The sequence below is a fragment of the Mirounga angustirostris genome, unplaced genomic scaffold (assembly GCF_029215605.1).
Source record: "Mirounga angustirostris isolate CCGP_5_RB_7025 unplaced genomic scaffold, mMirAng1.0.hap1 SCAF_3, whole genome shotgun sequence".
Classification (NCBI taxonomy): Eukaryota; Metazoa; Chordata; class Mammalia; order Carnivora; family Phocidae; genus Mirounga; species Mirounga angustirostris.
Window position 1 is genome coordinate 59145512 of NW_026991711.1, and position 22460 is coordinate 59167971.

Genomic DNA, 22460 nt, shown 5'->3' on the forward strand with positions numbered 1-22460 from the left:
AAAAAATATGCATAATTTGCTATTTCTTAGAAGCTTTAAAGTAGCATAATAAAATTTATTTCTACATCAAATGTTTAAGAAAAGCCTACTATGTGCTAAGCACATTGCTATAGGTTAGGAACACAAAGATGTGTAATATGCGAAAATGAAAAGCATTTCCCCCCTTTGTCAACTTAATAAGCCAATACAGTTAAATATTTGATCAAATTTTTGAATGTTATAATATATAGAAGTTATTTTTTCCTTTTATAAACAGAATGTGAATTGATAAAATTTGGTCTTTACCTTGGTAAAAGTGTTAATTTACAGACAGCATTGCATTCCTTGCAGTACACCTTTCAAAAGAACTCTTCATCAAGTAGGTAAGACTTCATGTCAAGGGAAAAATAAGAAATGACATACAAAAGCTCAGTTTCAATAAACTTAAGTGGGCAAATGCAAATATACTTTTATTTATTTATATCTATCTATCCATCCATCCATCCATTCTGAGCTAGAGTGCCTGCATGCCCATGAGTTGGGGGTGGGGTAGGGGTGGGGTGAGAGGAACAGGGAGACTGAGAATCTTAATCAGGATCTATGCTCAGCATACAGCCCACAGGGTTCATCTCACGACCCTGAGATCATGACCTTAGCCAAAATCAAGAGTCGGACACTTAACCAACTGAGCCACCCAGGTGCCCCCAAATACACTTTTAAAGGAAAAGCCTGCTTAAGAGTCTTTCTTTCTCTCTCCCCCACACCAATCTCCTCCCACTCCAAAGGTAATTCCAGATTATGAAGCCGTGGAAAGATGAGTTAACTCTGTATTCAGAAATGAGAAGTAAAACCGAATCTTGTGGCTCTTAATCTTCCTATATCCTACCTGCCTCCACTCTTCACTAGGCAAGGAAGTATACTCCTAGTTTCCACTTATTCCGATGTAGGAATGCAATTACTTCTCTAAAAGATACCATAAAACTATCATCATTCTAGTTCATGCCTTGACAACCTTTGCTCCAGTTTTCTCATCATTAAAATGGCCATGCTAAAGCTATGGTATAGGTATGGAATAAGGAGATGTACAGTGAAATCTGCCCTTCTTCTCCTATCTAATTGTTTACAAAAGCACAAGTGTCCTACATTCTACATTTTTTGTGAGCATCTTCCCCATTAAAAAATATATGTAGCTAATCTCCTGAGTAACCCCTGTTTCACATACTACTCTGCTCTATTACTATCTCAAATTTCTGCACAATTTTTGAGTATGTAACCAAAATAAATCTTTTTGCAATGACTGCAGAAATACACAATATATATTTGTATTTATCAATTAAGGAACAGTTCCTTAGGCTATCTCTCACACAAACCCATTTTCCAAACAAAAAATGTAAACATGACATTTTCAAATATGCAAAATTTATATATGTACATTTTTTCATTTAATAAATATCTTACTGGACACCTACTATGTGCCAGGCACTGTCCCAGTCATTACACTAGTTAGTACACTAGTATATAGACACAGTCCCTTCTCAGAAAAAATTTAACATCATTTAAATTATAAGATATGAAATCATTAAACAAATAACTATTCAAGACTATATATTGTTCTTGTCCCCCACAGTATATATATACATTAAGTCATGTATACATATACATGATAATAATTAATACATGATAATTCCAAAATCAAGAAGAAATCCACTGGTCACTTCAGTTCCAATCTTTTTTTTTTTTTCTAAGTCTATATATTTTAAACAAAGTCAAAGGTGCCAAACTTGAAAGAAATAAATGTGAATACTGCAAAATGAAAGTCACTTTTTTTTTTTTTAAGATTTTATTTATTTGCGAGAGAGACAATGAGAGACAGAGAGCATGAGAGGGAGGAGGGCCAGAGGGAGAAGCAGACTCCCTGCTGAGCAGGGAGCCTGATGTGGGACTCGATCCCAGGACTCCAGGATCATGACCTGAGCCGAAGGCAGTCGCTTAACCAACTGAGCCACCCAGGCGCCCATGAAAGTCACTTTTATAAACCTTTTTTTAAACAAGACTTCACAGTAAGAATGTCTTCATTTATTATTTTTAAAAAATTGTGGTTATAATACACATAACATAAATTTTACCATTTTATACAACTGTGTGGCATTAAGTCCAGTTACATTGTATAACTATCACCACATTCCATCTCCAGAACCTTTTCATCTACACCAATTTTAACTATACCCATTAAAGACTGTCCTTCATCCCCTCAGCCCCTGGACACCACGATTCTACTTTCTGTCTTGATGAACTTGCCTATTTTGGGTACCTTATATAAATGGAAGATAAAATAAATATCTTTCATAAAATATTTATTCTTTTGAGTCTGGCTTATTTTACTTAAGATTACTTTTTCAAGGTTCATCCATGCTGTTGCATATATCAGACTTCCCTTTTTACAGCTGAGTAGTATTCAATGTGTATATATACATTTTGTTTGTCCATTTATCTACGGACATTTAAGTTGCTTTGATCTTTTGGTTATTATGATTAATTGCTGCTATAAACATGGTATACAAATATCTGTTTGAGTCCTGCTTTCAATTCCTTTGGGTATAATCCCCAGGATCACATGGTATTTAATTCTATTTTTAATTTTCTGAAAAATTGCCATACTGTCTCTATCATTTTACACTTCCATCAGAAATGCAAAAGGGTTCTAATTTCTCTACATCCTTGCCAACATTTATTTTTTTCCTTTCTTTTCAAAAAGAATAACCATCCTTACGGATGTGAAGTGGTATCTTGGTGTGGTTTTGATTTTTCATTTCCCTAATGAGTAGTCTTTTGAGCATCTTATGTTTATTGGCCATCTGTATTGTATATCTTTAGTAAAATGTCTATTCAAGTCCTTTGCTCATTTTTTAACTGAGTTGTTTGGTTTTGTTGTTGTTGAATTATAAAAGTTCTTTATGTATCCTGGATATAAGTCTTATATCAGATATATGATCTCCCATTCTGTAGGCTGCCTTTTCACTCTGTTGATAGTGCCTTTGATGCACAAAAGTTTTAAGTTTTGATGGAATCCAATTTACCTTTTTGTTGTTGCTGCCTGTGGTGTACTATCCAAGAAACTGCTATCAAGTCCAATGTCATCAGGTTTTTCCTATGTTTTCTTCTAAGAGTTTTACAGTTTTAGTTCTTACATTCAGGTCTTTGATCCATTTTAAATTTTGTATATGACATGAGGTTTTATTTTATATGTTGATATCCAGTTTTTCCAACTCCCTTTGTTGAAAAGACTGTCCTTTGCCCATTGAATGTTTTTTTTTTTTTTTAAAGTAAGCTCTGTGCCAAACGTGGGACAAACTCATACTCCCGAGATCAAGAGTCACATGTTCTACCAACTGAGCAAGCTGAAGAGTCTTGGCACACATATTAAAAATAATTTCATCATATCTGTGAGGGTTTATTTCTAGGCCCTCCAGTCTATTCCATTGGTCTATATGTTTGTCTTTAGGCCAGTACCATACTGTTTGAGTACCATGATCTTGCATTAACTTTTGAAATCAGAAGTGTGAGATCTCCAAATTTGTTTTTCAATATTGTTTTGGCCATCTGGTGTCCCTTGAGAGATTCTGTATACATTTTAGAGCAGTTTTTCTATTTCTACAAAAATGTCATTGGGATTTTGACAGGGATTGCACTGCATCTGTAGACCACTGTGGATAACAATCATCTTAACAATACCAAGACTCCCAAAACATGAACATGGGATGTCTTTCTATTTATTTGGTCTTAAGTTCCTTTTAGCAATGTTTTGTAGTTTGCAGTGTAGAAGCCTTTCACCATCTTGGTTAATTTTATTCCTAAGCATTTTAATCTTTTTGATGTTATTGTAAATGTAATTGTTTTCTTAATTTACTTTTCGGATTGTTCACTTTTATTTTTATTTATTTTCTTTAAAAGATTTTATTTATTTATTTGAGAAAGAATGAGAGAGAGAGAGAGAACATGAGAGGGGGAGGGTCAGAGGGAGCAGCAAACTCCCTGCTGAGCAGGGAGCGGGATGCGGGACTCAATCCAGGGACTCCAGGATCATGACCTGAGCTGAAGGCAGTTGCTTAACTAACTGAGCCACCCAGGTGCCCCCGGATTATTCACTTTTAGTGCAAAGAAATGCCACTGATTTTTGAGTGTTGATTTTGTATCCTGCAACCTCACTGAATTTGCTTATTAGTTATAACTTTGTGTGTGTGAACAAGTATTTTTCTTTTTTTTAAAAGATTTTATTTATTGGACAGAGACACAGCAAGAGAGGGGACACAAGCAGGGGGAGCGGGAGAGGGAGAAACAGGCTCCCCGCTGAGCAGGGAGCCCAATGTGGGGCTCGATCCCAGTACCCTGGGATCATGACCTGAGCCGAAGGCAGACGCTTAATGACTGAGCCACCCAGGTGCCCTGAACTAAGTATTTTCTACATATAAGATCATGTCATCTGTGGCCAGAAATAATTTTACCTTATAAATCTTTTATACCTAAAACTGGTTCAGAAGCTGTTTGGCAACCTTGGTCTATTCATTTTCTCATTCTTCTAGAAAACCATCAGACAGGTGTCTTCTCTCCCTTCAAATTTCCATTATCTCTCCTTTCTTCTTTTTTAAAAAAGATTATTTATTCATTTCGGAGAGAGAGAGAGTACACAAGCATGACTGGGGGGCAGAGGGAGAGGGAGAAGCAGGCTCCCCACTGAACAGGGAGCCCAACACGGGGCTCGATCCCAGGACCCTGGGACCACGACCCAAGCCGAAGGCAGACACTCAACCAACTGAGCCACCCAGGTGCCCCCCATTATCTCTCCTTTCATCCTCATTTTCACTCAGGTAACAGAAGCTATTAAAAGAGAATTTCTACTACATCTATTTACCTACATATATCTGTGCCCATATAATTCCTCCTTCTCTATATAATGGATAAACAATCACTGTTCATAAGACATAAACCTCTTATATACTAGATTTTATCCTCTTTTGCTTACTTAAGGATATTCCTCTAGCACTCTCCCTTGCATCTTTAGTTTTTCTACTGGATCATTCTTATCAGCAAAAATACTATAATTTCTCTCATCTTAATTTCATTTCTTAAAGATTACTGCAATTTTATCACTGATGTTTTAATAAACACCCTCAGAGGAAGATTTTTTCCTATTTTTATTTCTGTTTTTAACTGAGATACTAAAAAAGAACTGCTTTCTATTTGAAAGCCTGATAAATTTAAGCTAGTAGCAAAAGTATCTTTCCACACTCCAGAAAAATATGGAAATTCTTGACTTAAATGTATTAATAAGCTGAGTAATTCCAGTGGAGCAATTGCAGCCAGATAAATCTCTTTACCTGTGTTTTTTTTTTTTTTTTAAGATTTATTTATTTGTCAGAGAAAGAGCGTGCGCAAGTGAGCACAAGCAGGGGGACTGGCAGAAAGAGGGAGAAGCAGGCTCTCTGCTGAGCAAGGAGCCTGATGCGGCACTCGATCCCAGGACCCTGGGATCATGACCTGAGACCTACTGAGCCACCCAGGCATCCCTCTTTACCTGTGTTTAACAACAACAAAACAACAATAATCTCCCAGTCTGGTAAGTTTTGATTTTTCCTTTCCATTTATAATGACCTTCTACTCTGGGGCTGCTAAAGTAGGTTTTATATTATGCTTTCAAGAAGGAGTTATTTTATTTTATTTTTTTAAGATTTTATTTATTTCAGAGAGAGAGGGAGGGAATGAGCAGGGGGGAGGAGCAGAGGGAGAGGAAGAAGCAGACTCCCCACTGAGAGGGAGCCAGATGCCGGACTTGATCCCAGAACCCTGGGATCATGACCTGAGCCGAAGGCAGACACTTAACTGACTGAGCCACCCAGGTGCCCCAAGAAGGGGTTATTTTAAATTAAAAATTTCTTGGAATCTATAGAGGGCTTCCACTGTCACATGATTGAGATATTCAGATGTTAATACATGCCATGAAAATATTTTTGCTCTTTTGTTTAGACATACCCACTGTGTATCTGTACACTGCTTTGGGTTTTTCAAATACTTAATTTCACTTTTATTTTTTTTTTTTAAGATTTTATTTATTTATTTGACAGAGAGAGACATAGTGAGAGCAGGAACACAAGCAGGGGGAGTGGGAGAGGGAGAAGCAGGCTTCCCGCGGAGCAGGGAGCCTGATGTGGGACTCGATCCCAGGACCCTGGGATCATGACCTGAGCCGAAGGCAGACGCTTAACGACTGAGCCACCCAGGCGCCCTTAATTTCACTTTTAATCTGGCATCAAAACTATCTGTAATAATTACTTTCTTCAAGTATGCTTCAAACTCTGCACCATAAACCTCTTAAGGAGCTGGCTAGAGCCCCTGGGTCACCGAAATGACTATACTGGCTAAGGCCAATGGACTACTACACTCATGGTATGAAACATTGATACTTTACCTGGAGAAAATTTAAAATTAGCCATGCTGTAATATCTTTAAGAATAGGCCTAAATTACGGGGTTTAACTAAACTGCATGATAATTTTATTAAACATAATTTTGGGGAGCCTGGGTGGCTCAGTCGGTTAATACAGACAGACACCCCCCCCAAAATATTAAGGTCTGTATAATTAGGACCTATCCAGTATTTCCTGCTTCTTTCCAATGAGAACCCTCTACCACTCTAGTTAAAAAGTCTCTTTTAAGAGACATGACAACCCAATACAGTATGTGGATCTTTCTGAAATAATCAGGAATTTTAAGAGAAACTAAATGTTATTACAGTAGGGGATTATTATAAGTATGAATGGCTATATATTAAAAAAAAAAAAGAATCCCTATAAGTTAGAGAAGCATAGGAAGTATTATGAGTGGACAAAAACTGATCAGGCATGTGCTGTGGGCCACCAGGTAAATAGTAAGTGGAATAAAATTACTTATCATGCTTTTAATAAATTGTTTTCCAGTTCTTTCTTCTCCTAAGTTATATATTCCCACCTGGTCTCTGAATCTTCACTGAAGCTACTGCAGGAGGCTGAAATACTCACTAATCTGACCCTTCCCATTTATCCCTACTTTAGAGGACAACTTAAGTGTACCCTCTCCAGTGCATTCTTACTTCAGCCTTTCTGGCTGATACTGAATTGCACATTTATAAGAACTTTTGAATAGAGAAAATTATTCTCAGTATTGAGTACTGTGCTGAGCAAATAACTGGCTTAATTATTTCATATCTATCATCCATTCACCCAGACTACCTATGTACCAATGCTTCCTGGTATGGCTCACACCATTTCTCTACTCTTACATCTTAGTCCACTACAAACATTATAGTGCCTCCATTCTTTAAACTGTGCTTTCAAGTTTGCTGGCTAAAAGAAAAGCCACATTCCTTAACTAGATATGGAATGAGCCCTACTGGCTAGATGCAGAACCAAACAAAGAGAGCTATTAAAAAAAAATTAGAGAACAGTACCATTCAGTTCTTGCCTTTATTTTTATCAAAGTCTTAGTTCCAACTGTGGTGGTTTATATTCTGGCCTGTGGGCTCTTAATTATCTTTACTAGCTTTTGATATATATCAACTTTTTATTTTTATGATCTTCTAAGAAAAAAATAGTCATTTTGAAAGGTGAGACAATAAATGTTTTGCTTAAGAAGTCAACTTGAAGATGAATCTGAGTAAATGGAAATCTTTAAATACCTTAGTTTTCATATTAGGTAACAGATTTAATAAAAATTTAAAATACAATAAAAAAGATACAAATTTTATATAAATTAATGGTTTCTCCCCTCATTTCCTCATAAATGATTTGTTACTCTAATTCTGATTCCATTAACATTTTTGTTTAGGCATATTTACTTTCTTAATGCTGCTGTAATTTCAGTTCATCTGGTTTACATAAGGCATTACTGCATTTAACAAAAACATTAAAAAATTCTAGGTATGTCTCCTAAGCTCTAAAATCATCATCCTGAGGGCAAAAGAATTTACTAGTCAATTTCTGCATTTCCAATTTTATCAATATAATAAACAGCAGAAATAATTTACTGAGGCAGCAACAATACAGAACAGTGAATCTGAATCTGGAAGACCCAAGATGGAATCCTGGCTCTATGCTTTATGAATCCTTATCTTGGGTAAGTTATTTCAGTACATGGAGCCTCGAGTTTCCTTTTTGTAAAATGGGTTATTAATGCCCAGTTCATAGCCCTGTTAAGACTGTACAAATTTAAACTTTTATGAACACATCTAGTAGTGAATAGGTATTTAATAGATGACTGCTGAATCTAACTTTATAGGGTTTGAAACATACTTTGGGCAAACAGGGTTTCAGCAGACTGTGATTCAACATGAACCAACAGTGCTGATGACAAAGAGAAAGTTAGTGGAATCAAGCAGGCTGCATTAACAGATCTCATTCATAAGAGAAAGACTGTATTGTGTACCTCAAACTACACAGAGTACACTCAGTTCTGTACAGAGTATTTTTAAAGGAATACTGAAAAAATGTAGTGGATCCAAAAATGGAATATCCAGGATACTACTGATCTAGAATTCATACTATGAGAACCAGTGAAGGACTTAGGTATGTTCAGCCTAGAGAAAAGACAGAAAAACTATTTTTAGAAGACCTATCTAGGGCCAAAGGATGAAATTATATACTGAACTGACATCTCTCTTATAAGAATTTTATTTTTTATCAATTATTATAACTGACATAATTTATACCATTAAAGAAAAAGCTTATCTATTACAGTTCTAATTCTAAAACTCTGAGGGTTAAAATAAAATCAGTATAGATCAATTAAAAAATTGACTTTTAGGGGCTTCTAGGTGGCTCAGTCAGGTAAGCAGCCGACTCTTGGTTTTGGTTCAGGTCATGATCTCAGGGTTGTGAGATCGAGCCCCGCATGGGCCTCTGCGCTCAGTGGGGAGTCTGCTTAAGATGCTTTCCCTTCCCCTCTGCCCCTCTGTGTGCTCTCTCTCTCAAATAAATAAATAATATTTAAAAGAACTGACTTTTAGAAAATTTCAGTGTATTTTACTAAGTTGTCTTATTAAGGATTTGGAGGACAATCTGCATTTAAGTTCTGACAAGAGGGCATTAAATACAAGGGACATAAAGAAATAACTTGAGACAATTTAAAGAAAATGAAACTGAAAAATATTTTAAGAAATTTATCTATTGGATATAACAGAAAGCATGAAACTGATAGTCTAGACAAAAAAGTCAGGTGTGACTGCTGACAACTTGACATATATCTATTTCAATTCTGCATTCAATTTATTCCTGTTTTATATGGAAATCACTTTGAAAACTCAATTTCAGACAATAAGATAGTGGCAAAGGACAAGACTGCATTGAATAGTCTAGGGATGTTACTATTGTATTTATGCTTAGAACCTGAAATCCCTATTACAGCAGAATTTATTGTATTTGTATGTTTATTTCCTATTTTAATTAAGGCCTGTGCTATTAAATTTTGCCTTGTTTTCATTTTCCTAAGAAAACATCAAAAGTAACTTCATAAATAAGAAATTCCCTATTATTATTCTTTGAATCATCCATCTTGAACTGAGAAGTTGTTCAGGGTAGGAAAATAATGACTCCAACTCCTTTCTATAATTTTGGCACTAAAATTCAAATTTTATGCCTACAATTTTGTTGAGAGCAGAAACACAGCCTTGCACAGACAGAAGATCAGGCTTAATAATTTAAATTATTCTTTTTTTTTTTTTTTTTAAAGATTTTATTTATTTATTTGAGAGAGAGAGAATGAGAGACAGAGAGCATGAGGGGGGAGGGTCAGAGGGAGAAGCAGACTCCCTGCTGAGCAGGGAGCCCAATGCGGGACTCGATCCTGGGACTCCAGGATCATGACCTGAGCCGAAGGCAGTCGCTTAACCAACTGAGCCACCCGGGCGCCCCAATTTAAATTATTCTGTTAAACACATATATGTCAAACATTAAGACTTTAAGGATAGGAACAACTGGCATTTGATTAAACACTAACTCTCAGAAAGAGTAGTTATTTGAACAATGACTGAAAAATGGCTGTGGCACTTTGTAAATTTTCTCTATGTTCATAAACCATAGAATATACCCCTTTAAGAGCTTAGATTTGATATATTTAACTGAATTAATATCAATTGGTCGTTTCGTAAATTTGCAAACCTTCTTTACCACCAAATGCTGACAGTACCTAGCACCCTTAAAATTTTTTTGATTGTAAACATTGCTTACTACTAATCCAAGTGCCAAAAGAGCAATTTGTTCTTTTTATCTCCTTTGGCACAAATCTTTCTCCCGGAAACATTCACATTATAAAATTATTCAAGATAATTAAAATTTCCTCATGAGTGCCACAGGTAGACAGCATTTTACCTAAGAGTAATTTTCAATCACAAGTATGTTAAAAATAGGATATTCAGCTATATTTAGTGACTCATACCAAAAGCATTACATTTTCACTGAAAACAACAGATTTTATATCATCTGCCATTATTACTTACTGCCCTACTCATTACAACATTCTGATTTTTTTTGTAGTACTTTTAGACAGTCCCATATTTATATTATTTTTTTTTTTTGAAAGATTTTACTTACTTGAGAGAGAGAACATGGGGGAGGGGGCACTCTGGGGCCCTTGATCCCAGGGCTCTGGGAACATGATCCTGGGATCCTGACCTGAGCTGAAGGCAGATGCTTAACTGACTGAGCCACCCAGGTGCTCCTACATTATTTATAATTCAAGAACTGACACTATTTTCTAATATAGTATGATTACATTTCTAAAAACTTATCTGGATAGTCCAATGTGAGAGATAATTTTTTGTCATTTCTATTTATTAGACTAGTTCTTGATAGTAGGCAAATAATAAGTCTCCTGAATTACAAGGTAACTTATTTCCATGACCTTTTTTTATAGGACTAAAAATGACAGTCCTGAATGAATTTTCTGCTTTATCTTCTGTTTCTTATTTAGAAAGTCAGTGTCTTAAAATTTTTGTTGTTGTAGATTAAAAAGAAGCAATGATCTTAACTGTTGACAGTGCATCTAAAGGTGTTATTTCATTTAGCACCAAATGATATATCTAGTTATTTTAAGTTTATATAACAGAAATACATAATTTAAGTACCTAAAACTGCAACATAGAAAAACCAAAACACCGCTCAAAGAAGAAAAAGTGGGAAAAAAAGGAAATATGATGATTTCTGAATGTTTAATGTTAAGTAACAAATATATAAAATATATAAAAATGAACCCAATATATAAAAATGAACCGAAAACACTGCAATTATTTAATTCTGACAGCATCAAATATATGAAACACCAATATTCTACAACTTCTGGAATACCCACATTCCACAGGTGGGGAACAGCTTAAAAAATATCCCTTTCTTAAAGAAAGAATGGCATTAAACAAACATAAGAGAATGACAGAAGAGGGGATATACACACATAATCATAACCATAATCATAATCACTATCATTATGTACCTATTTTTTGGGGTACTGTTTAATTGGAAAATCACCATTTTAATAACTCAGATTAAAGAGAACTCCAGACATACTTCCTAGAACAGACAACAGAAAGCATTCCAATTATAAAATATAGCAAATGAACCTATCTTTAAAAGATGCTGGACATTATCCAAGAAAGCCTGTTTGCTTAGAAGTTTATAAAGGAGATGAAATAAGATTAGGAATGTGATGTTATCTATGCTTATAAATCTGTTAGGAGTGAAATGATACCTATTTCTTTTTGAAAAGTTGACTGCTCCCCGGTCCACAGTAGGAGTGCAATACCAATCAAAAAGATTTCTTTTTCTAAGAGTTAAGCTGAAGTAAAACTGAGTTGGCTTCCAAGGGACCAATTAAGGAACTTATGCCAGGGCTATATGGGATTCTTTGGGGATTTGTAAATGTTTCCATTCTAGTTTTCCAGAGACAAAAATATAAAAAGGAAAAAATTAAAGAAGTGACCTGTGGTTTTTGACTACTACTCTTCAAACTGGCTCATTAATAAAAGTTTTCAATATTTAATTGATTTCTACCCTAAAAACTATTTACTGAGTTCAGTGGCTGATCTTCTATGATCATAAGGTCACTCCTCAACACATATACATTATTTACCAAGTCACTAATGCAATGGTATTATAGATGAGGTAAGAGGAGAATCTGATGCACTAGTTTTCACTTAAATGGGGCCATTCTTCAACATCAAGGACAGAAAACAGATGCACTTGAGTTTCTTTTATTTAGAGATATAGAATTAGCTCAAGGAATAGATAGAAATGAATCTTTTTGGTAACTGATATCCGGAAAATAGTTATCATCTTGCATAGTTATGATGACCTTGATTTGAGAGTTTTTCTACGGGTATGACATTAATTTCAGCTAACCTGTAAGAGTTTTTCCCTTAGAATTTTTAAGTTTCTCGGGGCACCTGGATAGGTCAGTTGGTGGTTAAGCGTCTGGCCTTCTGCTCAGGTCGTGACCTCAGGGTCCTGGGATCGAGCCCCACATCGGGCTCCCTGCTCAGCAGGGAGTCTGCTTCTCCCTCTGCTCATGCAGGCTCTCTCTCACTCTCTAATAAATAAAAAGTTTCTCAAAAGTTATATCAATCAGGGTAAAAATGTTTCTTATTCTCAGAAAGGTGTGCATGTGCATATATCAAAGGAAGGAAAAGTGATTGCCTTCCTGGTTTTTCCTACCTTCTGAAGTTTAAAAGTTAAATTTTAAGTATCTCACAAAAAAGTCTGCAGTGCAATCTAGTGAAATGCAAAAATAAATAAAAAAACTATTTTTCAAGTGAAGAAAATACTTCCAATTTATAAAACCATAAAATAACTGTAAGTCTGATTAATGATGATAATAAAAAAGATAATTAGTTATGTATAAATTCATTTGAAGGAAAAATGTTTAAAATTGTGATTCTCAGATTTAGAGATGATAGGGCCTGGCTGTAAAATACTTCTCAAAATCAAAACTTACCCAAAGCAATGGCATTATTCTCGCTCTAAATTGGATTAAATTAATATCAAACTTCAATGTGTAGGAGGTAAGGGGAGGTCAGAAAGTTGTCAATCTAGGGGTGCCTGGTTGGCTCAGTTGATTAAGCGTCCGACTCTTGATTTCGGCTCAGGTCATGAGATCAAGTCTTGCATCAGACTGAGCATGCGAGCCTGCTTAAGATTCTCTCTCTCCCTCTGCCCCCCCCACTCCCCCACTCGCTCTAAAAAAAATGTTGTCAATCTAGGATAGTAGGAAGAATTTCAGAAATAAAGCAAAACCTGTAACCAAACACTTTTTATAGCAATGACCGAGGTTAATACTAAATATTAACTGAGAGTTAATACTTACAAGGTAAGAATTGCTGGGCTAAGTAGGGGGACTGTTTTATTATGGTCTTCATTTTATCATTATTAAACCTAGGGAAAAAATAAGAGTGAAGACTTTAAAAATTTGATCACATTATTTAATTTAGAAAAATTTCAACTGGGGTTGATAATCACGGTTTTCTGATATAACACAATCACAGATTATAAACACCCAGCAGCATTTGTATATTTTAGTCTGGAGTGTTATCATTAGTTTTTTAAATTCACTTTTCTATTACTATTACCTTCTCAAAATTTAAAAGTCAAATATTTAAGTGCAACTAAAACTCATACTTCAGTGTCTAACTTGGAACACACTGAGTTTCTAGAGGACATCATATAATTGCAGATATTTTAAGATAAATTCAAGATCATACCTCAAGATTGACTAGTCTCTCTCTCACGCACATAAATACACACATGTATACAACTGCAAAGTCTAAAAATCCATATATTGTCCAAGAATTCTACTGTAATAACAGTATAAATACAGAGCTTAAGTTGGAGTTTCAAATGCTTAAAGAAATGTCTGAAAATAATGTTATGATCTATACCCATAACAAAAGAAAATACTATTATGAAATTGCGTGAAAAGTGGAATGGTAGTGATAAGAAAAATTGTTTCCAAGGTTGTCCTTTATTTACAAGAGTAGGAAGTATTAAAAGCCAGTATGCAGGGGCACCTGGGTGGCTCAGTCTTTAAGTGTCTGCCTTTGGCTCAGGTCATGATCCCAGGCTCCTGGGATCGAGCCCCTCATCGGGCTGTCTGCTCAGCGGGAAGCCTGCTTCTCCCTCTCCCACTCTGCCTGCTTGTGTTCCCTCTCTTGCTGTCTCTCTCTCTCTCTCTGTGTCAAATAAATAAATATTAAAAAAAAAAAAAGCTAGTATGCAAAGAAAGGAAACATTACAGCTTATCTTTAAAAATGAAAAAATTTAAAAATATCCTAACTTAAACTGGTTAGAATGTTTACTTTCTGTGGGCCATGACTGTAAGTTGTAGTTCTTACACCAACTAATGCTTAAGCACTTAATACAGAATAAAGTAGAATAAACTCATCGATGCTTTTAATGGAGCATTCTAAGTACACATCTTATTGTAGAATATCTTCACCAAAATAAAGACAGCACATTTTTTGATATATTTGAAAAAATATTTCAAATCCATGGAAAAAAATCAAGACAATACCAAAATGAATCCCCATATCCTACCCCTGGCCCTCTGACCGAATTCTAATATTCTGCCATGCTTATTTTATGTGTCTTTTTTTAAGAAAAAAGACAATACATATAGTTGAATCCTTTTTGTACCATACCCTGATCCCATTCTCCTCTCTCTTAACATAAAATCACAACCTTGAATTTGGTATTTATTTCCTATGCATGCTTTTACACCACTACTATTGTAAATTTAAAACATTTATCATTGTTTTCAAGCTTTATTTAAATGTTATATCATATACACACTTTATATAAATGTTATTATACAATATATAACCTTTTGCGCTTGTTTTTGTTTGCTGAAGACATTCATTCATGATCATACACAGAGCTCTCACTTTAATAGCAGTATAATAAACAGTTTATCATATGACTATGCCACAATTTGGCATTCTCCTGTTGCTTAATGTTTACAGTGCTTTTGATTTTTTCCTATTAAAAATAAAAGTAAACAAGACTTTGCTATACATGTCTCAGCTTTTTTAGAACATCTAGGAATGGAATTGTTGGGTTCAAGCCTATGTATATTCAATTTTACTCAGATAATGTCAGATGCTCCCACAAGGAGCATTTTCTCCAATATTTGAAAGTACATTTAAGCAAAATAGCTACTATCTAAAGGAATATTTTCAAAATTCTTAAGTGATCAAATCCTTCTGTTTTTATCAAGTGTAGGTCTAACATAGGTATACTAAATGTTCTAAACAAAAGAGACTAAAATTTGCCCCAAGGTACTTGCACAAAAATAAACCTCTCATGATACAGATTTTCTTCATATGATTGAGGAAATACCAAGACTTAATCTAGAACTACTGTGGTAGAAATGATAAGATTCAGAATTAGTTACTGAGCTTAGATCCACAATGACCAAAGAGAGCAGGGACGGGGGGAGCAGAAAATATAAATGGTTTATTACTGTGAAGAATCCTCCCCCATTTCATTCTGGGCAGTGCTCCTCACATGTGGTGCTTCTAAAAAAACTCACTTGGAGCTTGTAAAAAATACAAATTCCTGAGTCCCGGGGCTCCAGAGAATCTGATTCAGCAGGTCTGGTAAAATGCTTTATTCTAAGTTATTCTGATACAGGTGGTCCATAGACACTTAATGTAGTAATTCATAGTAAAAACAAGGTGTTTTAAATATAAAGGATTTTGCAACTCACTTTTTAATTAAGAGCAGGCAGCTAATTAAAATGTTATCTGTTAAATGACAACATAAATTACATCAAACATCCTAGTATTAGCAAAAAAAAAAGTAATTTCAATTTATGGTTGAATATGTTTGACTTCACATTAGACCAGGTTTTAGGCTCATTTATTATTTCAGATAACTAAACACATACAACAAAGCCTGTTTTGATAGTATTAGGAGGAAATTCATATTCTGAGTTTGCTGTTATTGGTAATGGAAAACATTAAGAGTGGGAATGATTAGTTGTGATTTTAATGAAGGTGACCAAGGAAAAACAATGATTACCTTTTTAAAAGAATGCTACTGCAAATGTCAAGACTTTAAAATGGGACATTAGACTTATAAACTAAAATAAAATGTCATTTGTAGTTTCCTGACTAGAATGCTACAAATGAAATCAGAACTATGAGAACAGCAATCTAATATTCACTTCCCTGTAACTACAACCTATTGTAATTTTATTTAGATACATAAGATGAGAAAAATGCACAGATATTTAGGTTATGCAAATGTGTGCAGATTCAAGTTGTAAAAATAAAAAAAACACAACCCTTTTGTATCATTTGATATTACAAAGCCCTATTTCCGAAAGATTTAGAATAATCTGAACTTCCAGATATAAAGTTCAGATATACAACATTATTTTAATAGTCAGAAAAAGTAAAGACTTAATGAGTTTCCAGCTGCAGCCTGCTTTGTCTTTAAGTACAACACTAAGCAGCATGGGGTATTCTTTTTTAGTTATAGTGAAATCAATAAGAATTTGGTCTTGTTTAGACTGGGCTATAAAACAAAGATAATACAGGCTCAGAATATGGCTCCAAAGTGAAAGAAACACTCCTGTGTGGCCATAGTCAACTTTTCTTTTCTTACTCTAACACCTAACTTGTGTTCTCAGTAACTAATAATTTTTTCAATCTATCAGCTTAAAAGTAAAAAACATGAAACATACCATACATACTTCCAGAAGCAAGATGGTTTTCCATTCAAACAGATGGAATTAACTGATTAAAAATTAAATGAACTAAAATCACAGAGTAAATAATAGAAAATAATACAAAGTCTAAGAACTATAAGCAACTACTGTTTTCTTTATGCAGCTTTGGGAAGAAAGTACCTTTTAGTCAAAGAATGTATTCATTATACTATATATGGGTTATAATGACAGTTGGGCCCTTCCTACCTGGTCTGTAAAAGCTGGTGGGTGCAGGCTCCTTTGGCCACCATTATTGCATATTGATGCTATTCTGTATAACAGCTGACAAGCAGTAGCAATCTCCCAGCCCCTGCACCCAGCTGTAAGGGACAAGAACAAGGGCTGTGGTGATACTTGTTTATTCATTGTTGTTGCTACTGCTGCTAAAGCAGCAAGCTAAGAAAAGCATATGCAACTGACACAGAAGACAAAATGGTTCTAGTCCAACCTACCTAGCAGGTCGGCTTTCATCACTATATGATAAAATTTTCTAAGGAGAAATTTTTTCGTTAAAGTAGGATGGGAAGAGAAGAAAAGACAAAATTAGCGTTTTGATCAGAAAGGGAATCTATAATGTATCTAAGGAAAAAAATTAATGACACATGTAATGATCTTCAGCTCCTAATTTAGATTTAGATTTAAATTAAAACTCTTCTCAGAAGAGTTTTCACCAGGTTTGGCATGAATTCATAAATTCATATAATCTTTCCTATCCATTCTACTGGAAAATAAGTACCTAAACTTTAACCAAGAAATGAAATTATATTTTGCTTATAAAATGTTCCAGGCTCCCAAGTTCCACGTATCTAATCATCACCATATGTTTGACATCAGACCCTATTAACAAAGAAATAAGATTTAGCCCATAAAAATTTTTTAACAAAAACTCCAACTATTAAAAAAATTCCCACATGTAATTTATCTACTTTAAATGTGTACTACAAAGCTAAAAACTTAGTAAGTACGTAAGATCAATGATGAGTAACATAGAAATATTTATTCTGCCAAATTAAATTTAAATGGAATGCTATTTATGGACTTATAACTTCAATTTTAAATGCAATCCTTATCTTTTAATACCTTAAGCAATTTTTGATTCTGAAAAATATTTAAAAAGTCAGAAAAATTAGGACATCTATAAATTATTTTTTAAAATGCTAGAATTGGCTTATAAGTCTACATAAGATCTAGTCAAGAAGGCTAGATTTAGGATTTATTAAAATAAAAGTATAAAATACAGTAATATCAAAAATTCAGATCAAAATATTTTGGAAAAAAAGGGGAAAAAACCAATCTTTTATTTTTATCAAAACTGCAAAAACAATTGTTCTCCTTAGCAGCAGTCCAAAAACAAATAATGCCAATAAAAGAAATAATTCTGAGGATCACAGGATAACAAAATTACTACTTTGATTATGAAAGCCACAGAATGAAAAAACACTGACAGCAAATATCAAAAAAGGATTTTTAAAAATTAAGACATTAACAAAACAGTAATAAATTAATAAACTATTAACCAGTGGATTAATCAGTCTTAGGAACTATATTTGAAATATGCTACAAGTTTCTCTTCCAAGTGACTCTAATCATGAAACAAGAAAGTAAAACTAAGTCAAATCATATATGTTAATGAAATATCAAGTGTGGTTTGTGGTGCTAAGGACTGAATTTCTACTTCAAAATATTTACTGAAAAATTTAAATCATCTCATTAATTAATGCCTTTTGAAGATGCTTAGAAAATAAAATTCTGAAAAGAAAAAAACAGATTAAGTATATATTTTATTTGTTGGCCAAGAAACAACACAAAATACACACAAAATTGCTTCGAACATTTAAAAAAAATTTAAGAAAGTTAATTGTCTATTCTTTAATGAATCCTCAGCAACATTACAAAATTTCAATAAAGGAAGCTGTTACAGCTAAGAAATTGCTTAAAATATGTTGTCCTTATAAACTAGAATTATACATCAATGACAAATAATGAATAATTTCAAGTCCCTTCACATGTAGGCATGTTAAATTACTTCTATTCTAGTTTATCCAAAATATTCTTTCCCCCTAAGAAAATCTATTTCAACAAAACAGGAATACTGACAGTATAACTGTATTTTAGGAACAATCAAGAATTTTTCCTGAAAATGAATGTTATTTAACCCGGAAAGTCCATTTAACCAAAAATATAAATATTGCACAAATAAGAAGTCTATCATTGAAAAAAAAAATAACACAGTAAATCCTTTCCTCCAAATCTTGACATAGTAAACTACTTATCAAGGCTTAGTTAGATATAATCAGGTTTGCAAATTTAAGTAGAAAATGTCCTTTGAGGGGTAGTTAAAGGCTAGCCAGTCACACATAGCAGTAAAAGCCTTTATTAACCTGTCTTCTAAAATAACACATACTACTAATTAGGTTTAAGTTTCTTACCCTGTAAAAGCTGACCAAATACAAGAAAACTATTAATATCTGCATCAGGTCTCTTAGATGTTAAATTATTTAGGAAGCTAAAAATCTGGAAGTTTATAAGCCAGTGTACAGCTATAGAGGCATGATTTTATGATGCTAAATACTTGTGTTCAAGCAGTAAGTTTTGACAACTTCAAAGATCAAAAATCATAAACACTCTAAATTAGAAACAACTCTGTGGATTTATGTCTTTATTTAAAATATGAACTCAAAAGCTATTTCTCTTCCTCCATTTAACAGTAGGCTGGTGTGTAAAAGATATCTGGATTGAAAGTGATAAATTGAATCTAGTTTTTTTTTTTCCCCAGACACTCAGAAACCATATTTTTCACTTTTCATCTTAACGTTGTCTAATCTGAAAATCAATGGTTAAATTAGAGGGGGAAAGTTGTATTCATTTTCATCCTATTCAAACTAAGCTGCTTTTTCATAACATTCTCAAATCTAAGTTATGAAGACGTTCTATAACTTATATTTATCTCAAACAGTATAGTGACACTTTACAGTATGACACCAATACTTGAAACTTCACCCTTACATTAAACTGAATTTCTATTAAATTTTAATATTTTATTTAACATTAACTGTTAATGAATTCACATTCTTGGATTATCTAATATCTAATAATAAATATCAAATATTAGTTTAATATTTTGATATATATCTCAATGTTCAAACACACATTGGAGAATTTGTTTGAAAAAAACTGAACGTTGTTTAAAGATATAAGCAGTTCTATGACCACAATTACACTTCACTCTTAAGACTAAATTACATTTTTCTTAAGAAAACAAATCTTTATCTCCCGTATCTTAAGTATATAAAGTAAATATTTTTAAGTGAAAAAAAATTTAAAGAAAAAATTGTAGTATGCTTTATTTTAGTAGACCTCACTTTAGCAAATAGTTTTTTTAAAAAAAAACATTATGGTTAATACTTTATCATGTGACTAATATTTTTACCATGGAAAAATTAATCAATACTTAGTAATATTGTTCAATAAATTCATTTACATTATACCAGATCGCTATTTAGCAATCAAAATTTTTATTAGGTGAGTATCTGAAACTTTCAACTAAAACTATAAAAATCAAAGAAAATAAATATACTAGAAAAGTGGCTCTTATGATAAAGTATTTTGGAGGTAAAAATAAGTTACTGGAAGTTTTGGCATTCTACATTTTTAGAGTTTGCAATTTTTGATATGAATAATTTAAATATTGTACTCAGAGTACCTATGAGTAAGATACTAGTTTCTGCTTTAGAAAGTGGGTTTTTCAGTTTCAACCAAAATGCCACTTTTGGTTAGGATGGTATTTGGAATACTCTAAATTCTCTTAAAATAGTCTCATTAATCTTATCTTATAGGCTCTACCTATCACTATACCTCTCAAAGAGCCAAGCACCAAATTCTATTTTAAATCTTCCATTTTAAGATGAAAAGTCCACTATTTAATTCTTCTATATATATAACAGTGTAATTACCTTAAGAAAAATCACTATATGTACTTATTTTTAGAATAAATTCAGTTGGAACTGGACCTAATAAAACATGATGAGAATATCAATTATATCTAAAAATCTGCAGTTTTAATAAGCAAGAGAAGTCCACCTTGGCCACTTCACAGATTTCTATTAATAATAAATCTTTATTGATTTTAGCTCACTTAAAAGTTCTAGTTTTACTGTCTAGTTCAATTATATTGCAAAGATATAAAATAGTATGCTTTTAAAATTCATTAGTATACCTTAATCTCCTATCATGTTCCAATGCATTATGTGAGTGTTCAATCAAAGAAGTTAGGTTGTTCTCCAGAATTGGCTCTCTCCTAAAGGTCAAAACCTGCAATAAAAATGTCATGTATTATAGCATGAAGACACTCAACAGATTTCCGCCTCCTGTAGTTCCACAGCTGATCCCTGAACACTGAGGTAAAATCTTCAAAATGACCCCAATCTTGCCTGTGTTCAAAGAAAACCTAACTTGAAAATAATGTTTTTAAGTAGAAATAACTTGATTAGAAACACCTGTGATATGCTTTATCATCTAAAGCCTCTTCAAACAAATCAGATTAATATGTTTCTGCTTTCATTTCTCTTTAGGGCATTCATTTTCAAAATTGTGGTGTGTGTGTGTGTGTGTGTGTTCATTTTCAAAATTGTGGTGTGTGTGTGTGTGTGTAGGTAAGTGTTGGAGAACTGTTAAAGGGGACTCCATAAGGAATATATCAGAAATATAGTTTGTGCTTCTAAAACTCATAAAATCCACAGTTAAAAAGACTATTCAAAGGACAGAGATAGATTTTTAACTACCTTTCTCCCCAAATCATCAAACATTCTGATGACAGAAATTACCATTATTCTTAAGTTTTGTCTTTTGCCTTGCCCGAGTGAACAAATTATACTGGTATTTCCAAATATTTTAAGACATTACAGTTCTAACAGAACAAAATTTACAATTAACTTTTTAAACAAAATATTTATAAGTAACAAGTGGATGACTATTGGATCAATGGTTTTTTACTATTTCCAAGCAGACGTGGTGTAATCAAGTGTATACAAGTGGCTTCTTCATTTGTTTCACCTGAATCTTAATGATTTAGTGGCAACTATCTAAAATTATAAAGTTAAATTACCAAAGGCTTATAACATACTATATGTTAACCATAATGCTCAGTTTTCCACTTTTATTTAAGAATAGCTTAGGAAAAGAAATGAAAACCAAAACCTTTAATCCTCTGCTGCCAAATATTTGATTGTTTAATGACAAAAACCACACATATGTAACTCACAAACACCAATCCAAATACCATGACACTTTGAAAAATTAAAATCATTTCTACATAGTCTTCCTCAAAAGACACAAAGTTTTCTGTATTTGAGCACTCTGAAAATTAAGGTATTGTAACTTTAAAAATCACAGAAGGGTAACAGTAGAAACCAGTATGTACTCCATGCCAAATGTTAAGTTTTTAAATAGCAGGAAAACAACAAATACTAGATAATAAAGAACAAAAGAGGTTCGGATATAAGACAAATATTAAACCAAATGTATAAGAAATAAAGATGTAAAAAAACCCCAAAATAGTATAATTCGATGTCAGATCTATTACAAAATACAGTTTATTATTTATACTTAGAATCCAGTGCAAACTCTTTCCAGTGCAAAGATTTTTTAGTGAAACAAGACAGGAATAAACCAAAGTATATTAAACTTCTCATAATTTGATAAAAA

The 22460-nt window shown here is 33.3% G+C and overlaps 1 long non-coding RNA gene across 1 annotated transcript in view; it reads right to left on the reverse strand.

Annotated features, from left to right (window-relative positions):
- Window positions 1-22460, reverse strand: part of LOC123839696 (uncharacterized) — a 66393-nt gene that overhangs the window by 3067 nt on the left and 40866 nt on the right. Inside the window, exons 3-5 of the long non-coding RNA XR_010410015.1 lie at window positions 16965-21068; window positions 13356-13423; window positions 286-368 (exon numbers count right to left, since the gene is read on the reverse strand). This is a non-coding gene — a long non-coding RNA (uncharacterized LOC123839696). The remainder of the gene's footprint in view (window positions 1-285; window positions 369-13355; window positions 13424-16964; window positions 21069-22460) is intronic.